Here is an 8,622-nt window from a genome sequence, read left to right as displayed (position 1 = left end):
GATTATGATCCTTGCCTTAGAGACAAGATAATTGAAGGGAGGAGAACTCCAGTCAACTGATTTACCCAAGATTATGTAGTTAAATAATGGCAGAGTTTCGTCTTAGAACTTTGGCCTTCTGATGACTCACTCAGTGTTTTTCTAGTAGAATGTCCCTCAAATAACACTTAACTTTCTGGTCATTCAAGTCTTTATAGCTCATGACTTTTATGAATATGTTCATTTTTTCCAGAAATAAACAACTCTATGTGGGATACAAAACTGAACTGAAAGGGAAAAGATACGGAGATTCAAAACAAAGATGTAATAAGTTCCAAACCATGTCATAAACAATCACAAAAATATTCCCTGGACCTGTACTTCTGAAACAAATAATACATTATATGGTAAAAAAAAAAAAAAAAAAAAAAAAAGAGAGAAGATAGTACAAGGGAAAAATGAAGGGGGGGAAATCCGAGGGGGAGACGAACCATAAGAGACTGTGGACTCTGAGAAACAAACTGAGGGTTCTAGAGGGGAGGGGGTGGAGGGATGGGTTGGCCTGGTGATGGGTATTAAGGGGGGGGCACGTATTGAATGGAGCACTGGGTGTTATATGCAAACAATGAATCATGGAACACTACATCAAAAACTAATGATGTAATGTATGGTGATTAACATAACATAATAAAATAAAATTAAAAAAAAATTCCCTGGAAAATTGGGCTTCAGTCCTCAAAAAATGTGTAAGACTGACCTTCAGAAGACAAATTCTTTAATTTATAATTTGTCTAATAACAGCATTTGAAGCAGAATATCTTTGCAACTACTTGCTTTTATTATTCTATGCTAGCTGTGAAAAAAAAAATTATTTGTGTATGACAACTAGTTTTTGGACATTCCCATTCTGGACTGAATAACTATAAGAAGATCTTAGCCTCAGTCAAAAATGATATCAATTTCGGCTATCTTAAATATTTCAAGATGAATATGTATAAAAGACAGACCAGCATCAGAATTGCTGTGGAGTTATTTTATTAATTAGTGCCATTTGAGTTTTTATTATTTATTCTAAATTTCTACAGTTAAAAAGCAAGTCAAAGTATTATGGGAACATGGTTCTTTTTTTCTGTCATTTACAGAGATTGTCTGTAAATGTAATTTACTGAAATTTTTGAATGAGTGAATCCAAGCTCTAATTCACAAGACAGCTGCTCTCTTGCTCAGTTGGATTGAATAGTCTCCTTTCCATTTCTTTCCAATCATCAATTCTATTCTCCTCTCTGAAGACCCACTTTCTCTGCTTATTCATTATCCCCATTTTTCCAAATTCTGTCTTTGGTTTTGTATCTGAATGGTCTCTTTTTTTTCCTTTCTGAGGTAAGGCATGGACTCTGGTCCTAAGTTTTCATGCTTTGCAAATCTAGCATCCATATTAACCAGCCATAGTTTTGTCTCTTAATTCAAATTTTCAATACATAAAACAAACTGACTCAGCCCAATTTGGAGGCATGTTTCAATCAGATATGATAAATAAGGTGAAGACTCATATATAAATGATGCCACTAAAGCCTAACAAGTCAGGATGGAAAGCCCACCAAGAAAAGAGTGGGCCAGGAAAACACCCTAGTTTATTATTAAACTATTATCCTAGTTGGCTTAGTTGGGTGTTAGAGATACACATAGACTGTGCACTTAGACTAGACCAGAAAGCATCATGGAAAGTTCCTAGAGGAGGTAATATGAGTTGAGATTTGAAGGATAAATGAATAAGAGTTAGGGAGAGACAATGAGGTAGAGTATTTAAAGGAATGGAATCAACATGTACAAAGATAAGAGGTATAAAAGAGTTTGACCTCTTGAGGGAACTGTAGGTTTTTCGATGTGAATGAAGCACAGGGTTTGAAGGAGAGAACAACAACAAATAAATCTGGAGAGTTTGATTAGGGATCAGATTGTGAGGTATTAATTAGGCTCACTGAGGAATGTGCTTTTATCCTAGAGGCAATTATAATCCTTTAAGGAATTTTAAGAAGAGTTTTGATATGAAAATGCTAATAATAGTATTAGCAACATATTTTTGAGTACTGCTCTCTTTCGGGAACCATAGACAATACTTGGCACGCATTATCTCAACTAATTCTCACAAAAATTTAGTAAGGTAGACACTGTTAGTATCTCTATTTTTCAAATGAGATCATTGAGCTTGTAAGTAATAGAAACAAAGCCAAGGATGACTTTGAGGTGAGCAAGATTAGAAACAGAAAAACCAGTTCTTAGATGATTGCATTAATTCTCTCTGAGATGGACTGGGACTTCATCTGAAGCAGACAAGAGGAAAGACAACAGTGAGGGTGTCAGAATCAAGAAGTTGTGGTTCAGGTTGGATATGGGCAAAAAGGGAAGGAAGTGGCCAATAACAACTCCCAATTTTCTGTATTGGTCATCTGGGAAGGCAATCATTCTTGAAAGGAGAAGCGAAGTTGAAGAGAAACAGGTTGGATTCGAGGCATCTGTGAGATACAGAAGTAGAAATATCATCTAGTGAGCAGTTCAATAAATGAGTAGGGTGCTCAAGAGAGATACACACACAAAAAATGTATTGCATTTCTTACTTATGTAAATTCCAGAACAGGTATTTCAGGTTGGTGGGTAGCTCTCCCTCAGAAAAAAAGAGTGGAAGTTTGAGGCCAGACATTTCCTCTTAGGCAAGTGAGGAGGAAGTTGCATGTATCACTTCTAATGCTAGAACTACCATGTGTCCACACCCACTATGGTGGGGCTAGGAAATGCAATCCCTAGCTTAACTGACATAAAACATTTAAAATTCTATTATTATGGAAGAAGAAAAAGTTAAGGATAGTCGTTGGAGAGTTTAGAGTCATGGAAGTGGATTAGATTACCTAGGGAGAATGTTTAAAGTGAAAAGTAAAGAAGGCCAAGAATGAAACTGACATATTTATAGATCCTTTTCAGGCTACATCAGAGCCATCAGGGAGATTTCCTTGTCTTTTTGTATATCTTGAGTTACACTTCTTATCTTGCCTCCCCTCATCCGCCGCTTTTTTTTAAGCATTTGATAATCTGACTCATGATTGTCTACTTCATAACATAAAATACTGTGGTAGGAAATGACCCCATTTCCAGTTACAATTCCAGTGTTCCCCCACCACCAACAGCTCGCTCTAGTCCTGACCTTCTGCTTTATCTGTGGAGATCAGCCAAAGCACATAGAAGGCATATTATAAAACTTTTTATAACAGATAACTTGTAGAGACAATTAGTATAAATAAACCAGGGTTAAAAGAGTTTGAAGGGAATGAATAATGGTCTAGTATTAACAAGATAAAATTTTACAGGAATATACACAGTAATGCTTCAAAAAACTAAATTCATGAGAAAAGAGGTAGCTCTGCTCAACAACAGTTAATATGAATACTTTAACTTTTATTTGACCACTAGATCAATGTTCAGGAACACTGTCATACAGCTGGTAAAAAAGTGACGCAATCTTAGGTTATATTAGTAGGCTTGGCACGCACAACAAAAAATGTTGGTACACAAAAACATTTTATACTGAACTCTTGGGAATGCTATATTAGCATTTACAACTTCTGGTCACCCGTGAGTTCCTCCTCTCCCTTTTCCCCACATCCAATTCATATCAAGTCCTATCTATTCTACCTTTTAAATATTTTGTGACCCGGGGCGCCTGGGTGGCTCAGATGGTTAAGTGTCTGCCTTCGGCTCAGATCATGATCCCAGGGGCCTGGGATCGAGTCCCACATCGGGCTCCCTGCTCAGCAGGGATCCTGTTTCCCCCTCTGCCTGCCACTCTCCCTGCTTGTGCTCTCTCTCTAATAAATAGATAAAATCTTTAAAAAAAAAATCTATTAAATATTTTGTGACCCTTGTGGTATTGAGTTGGAATTGGAGATATCAGTATGAACTCATTATATTTATAATATAATATGTATATTACATATAACATTTAATTATATAGCACACACATATTACATATATAATTTTACAGAAAAATTGTTTTTGTACAACTTTACAATTGTACAAAAATTACAAAAATTTTACAGAATTACACATATATACCTGTGTGTGTGTGTGTGTGTGTGTGTGTATGTATACATTTCTTAGGTCTGTCAAATAGGTGAGCCTAAAAGGAAAGACACCAAAAGAGCAATCAGCACACGTAACACCCAGATCTTTATTTCTAAATATGATTTTTCACTGAAAAGACCAGGGATCCTTAGAGAAATAGTTGAGCCCAGAGTTGGGACAGGCAAACTATAAAATGAGGCTAGAACTGTTTTGTTGTTCCAGAAAGTAAGAAAGTGCTAAAATAGGAACATCTCAAAAAAGACAAGATCCAGCTTAATGAATACTAAAATTAGTGGATGAAATTTTGTTGAACAAAAAATTTACATGATTTCAGAGTAATCACCAGAAATCACTTACTAATTACAAAGAGGGAAAAACTATCCTGGGGATCACTTCCTAATGTTTAAAAATATCGAATCACCTTGATATATACCTGAAACTAAATTGGATACTGTATGTCAATTACAGTTCAATAAAAAAGAAGAAACCCAAATAAAAATTTAAAAATAAAATATTCTCCCTAATATGATGAAAAAAAGGTTCATATGTAGAAAATAGATCATTTAAATCTTAGCAACTTTTGTCTTAACCCAGGAGAAGGATCAAAATATATGTGTATATATATAATATTGTATACATATACATATGTATTTGTGCATATATATTTTATTTTACATATTACTGTCAGAAAATATTTATATGGCTAAAATATTTAACACTATGCTATATATATATATTTACTGTGCAAATGTTAACAGAACAAAAATAATTTTTTTTCTTATTTTCAGGGGTTATATTTGAAATACAATCTAATTTGTTTGTTGCATGCATATCTCAGAGGGAAATTGTACATAATTTTTAGAAAGGTTAAAACAAAAGAAAAATGAAAGTACTTAAAAATTTTAAAGGGGGGGAAAATCAGTAACTTTATAGTAGATTAACCTAACAAACACAAATTTCTTTAAGTTATCAAGGTCAACATTGGTAATAATGAGGCAAATCGACATTATGTGCTTCCTGATATGATATGCTGAGGGCACGGCATTACTTTAATGTTATTACAATCAAAAATACACAAACGAAAGCTCATTGTGAGGAAACATCAAAGAAATCCAAACTGAAAGAGATTCTGCAAAGTTCCTGGCTTTACTCCTCCAAAATGTCAAGATCATGAAAAGAAAAGAAAGTATGAAGAACTGTTTTTAGATGAAAGGAAACTAAAGAAACATGACAATTAATACAACCTGTGATCCTGAATTGTATCCTGGACAAGAAAGCAAGCTATATAATCTATTATTGGAACAATTTGTGAAACTTGGAGAAGAACTATGAATCAGATAATAATATTGTGCCAATGTTACATTTCCTGAGTTTGATAAAAATACTTTGGTTATGTAAGAGATAGTCCTTAGGAAATACATATTGAAGTATTTGTGCATAAAAAGGAGACAGAGAGAGAGAAGAAAGAACAAATGCTACACTAAATGGGGCAAAATGTTAAGAATTGCTTGGTAGAGGATAGAATAGAGTTCTTTGCAATATTTCTTGTAACTTTTAGGGAAGTAAGGAATTGCGTCAAAATTTGAAGCTAAAAAGAAAAACTTTCAAATCCGCCCCCCGTAGTTAGCAATAGATAATTTCAAGAATCTAGTAAATACTTCTAATGCAAGAGGATACATTCTTAATCCACTAATCTAAGAGCTTCCATCTGCTGTGTACAAAAAAAAAAAAAAAAAGGAAAAGTAAAGTCTTTTGTTTACATTAATGCTGTGCTCTTGTTTGAGATAACTTATGTTTTAATACACACTGCGGAGATCCTCTCCTCATCCATAGTCATCTGGAAGGTCAGTTTCAATAATGGAACTTCCGAGAGTAAGGAAAGCATAACACTAGATCTAAAAGATGTTTGAGGATGCTAAGTGTGATCTCAAATAAGCTAAAAATATGCCAAAGTGTCACAACATCTTGGGCAGTTTCATCCTTAGGATAAATCTGCCATAGCTAACAGCGAGTGCTAAAAAGAGAATTCTCAGCAGATCGCTCCAGACTTAGAGTTATAATTCAACTCCACCAGTCACTAGCTTAATTTAAAAAGATACCATTTATATATTTAGTATATTTGTATCCCTAACAAGAGCATTACAAATACTATTATCCCAATTTTACAAATAAAGACACTAAAGCAAAGAGATGTTGAATAATTCTTCAAGTTCACACAGCCTGTAAGAATTTGAGCTAGGACTCAAACCCTACAGCCACCAAAGATAGTGCCTTTTCCCCTATCCCCTTTCTACTGCTGTGTGAATGACATAGAGACCCTGAAGACTGTGAACATTCTCAAGAGAGAATTTGCTCACGCATGGTAGATTAAAAAAAAAAAAAAAAAGAATATATAGAGTCAGTGTGGCTATCCTCACACCCAGGAATGCTTTTCTAGAAATCTACCTTTAAGAAATAATGAACATTTCAAATCAAAATTTATGTTCAAGAATGTATTCATTCTGGCAAATATATATATATATATAAGCTTTAAATATCCACTAATTGGTTAAATAATTCATGGTAGATACAATAGTATAACTTAGTAAAGTATACAACCGTATAAATCATTAATGACTATATGAAAATGAATACCATATAATGTTCCATAAAAAAGAGCAGAATACAAAATTATTTAGACAGTATGGTTCAAATATATGTACCTATATAATATACTTAGTATATATGTCCTATATATACATACATATGTAGGAAAAAGACAGAAGGATGTAAATCAAAATTCTAACATGTTTATCAATGAGTATTGCAGGTGACTTAGGTTTACATTTGTGTATCTTATCTTTATTTTCAAAACTTTCTAATATTAGTTTTAATCACTTTTATAATTTAAATTTAAAAAGGCCAATAAGCAGCATTTAAAAGAAGATTAAATGCAGCCTTTGAAAAGATAAGAAGGAAAATAAGAAAGAAAGTAGAAAGAAATCTGGTAAACTGGGTGCTTCCTTTTGCCTATATTCGTCAAAAAACCATGAAGTAAATAGAGTCCCACCAGTAGTAGGCTCTATAAAGAAGAGATACGGTGAGGCCCTGATAAAAAGAGAGTGAACAATATGGGGGAATTGCCTATCTCACAATCACAGTCACACAGGTTGCCAATGCGCTCCTGGTGCCATCTTCTAGCAAGGGATGACAAAAAAAAAAAAATTTTTCAGGAAAAGTATAATGCGTTCATGGTTCATAAAAATGTTCAGGGAAGGGGCTCCCAGGTGGTGCTGTTGGTTGAGTGACAGACTCGGTTTCGGTTCAGGTCGTGATCTCAAGGTGTCGGGATCCATGCCCGAGACAGGCTCCCTGCTCAGCGCCGAGTCTACCTAAGACTCTTTCTCCCTCTCCCTCTGCCCCTGCCCCACAACCCTCCCTCTCTTTCTCAAATAAATAAATAAATAAATAAATGTTTAAAAAATAAAAATAAAAACATTCAGGGAAAAAAATCAAAAGTAATAAGTCTTTGAATATAGAAATTAAAAAGAAATGAAAACAGCACATGGAAACCATTCTGTACAGTATGATAATGGCAGATACATGTCAGTATGCATTTGTCAAAACCCACACAACGAACAACACCCAGAGTGAACCCTTAATGTAAACTATGGACTCTGGGGCATAATGATGTTGTAACAAATGTACCACTCTAAAGTCAATAAAAGGGGAAGTTGTGTGTGTGTGTGTGTGTGTGTGTGTGTGTGTGTGTAGAAGCTGGGTATACTGGAACTCTCTGTACTTCCCTCTCAATTTTGCTGTGAACCTAAAATTGTTCTAAAAAATAAAGTTCATTAAGTAAAAAATAAAATAAAAAAGAAATGAAAATGGAATTTTCTTTAAAATCTAGCACAATTCTCTAATCATTCCAACTTTAAGCTATGAGACTCTTGAAGGAGATTTGATTGGATTAATTTAATTTAAATTTATTTAATCCAAGTTGATTTAATTGAGTTTAAATTTTAATACAGGAGTCTCCTCTCATCCTCACACTATCACAAGAAGGGTAAGGATAGTACCATAAGATATTTTGAGAGAGAGACCACATTCACATAACTTTTATGACAGTACATTGTTATAATTGTTCTATTGCATTATTACATAGTAGTTATTGTTACTCTCTTACTGTGCCTAATTTACAAATTAAATTTTATCATAGATATGGATGTATCAGGAAAAAGCATGTTGTGGTTTCAGGCATCCACTGGGAGTCTTGGAACATATACGCTGAGGATAAGGAGGGGACTCCTGTATGTGCCCCCACATTTTATGCTTGTATTCCCTAGGAGGTGGGAAAATTAATTTTTTTAGGAAAGTGTGTGGGTGTGTGTGTGGGTGTATGTGTGTAGGGAAACATAGATAAATGATAGATAGACGATAGATAGATGATAGATCGATAAATAGATAAGATAGATAGATAGATAATAAATAGTATGCATTTACAAAACACCTGGTTGAGCACTGGTACTAACTACTGGAGGTAAAAACAAT

The sequence above is a fragment of the Halichoerus grypus genome, chromosome 9 (assembly GCF_964656455.1).
Source record: "Halichoerus grypus chromosome 9, mHalGry1.hap1.1, whole genome shotgun sequence".
NCBI lineage: Eukaryota > Metazoa > Chordata > Mammalia > Carnivora > Phocidae > Halichoerus > Halichoerus grypus.
Note: the sequence above shows the minus strand (reverse complement) of the source record.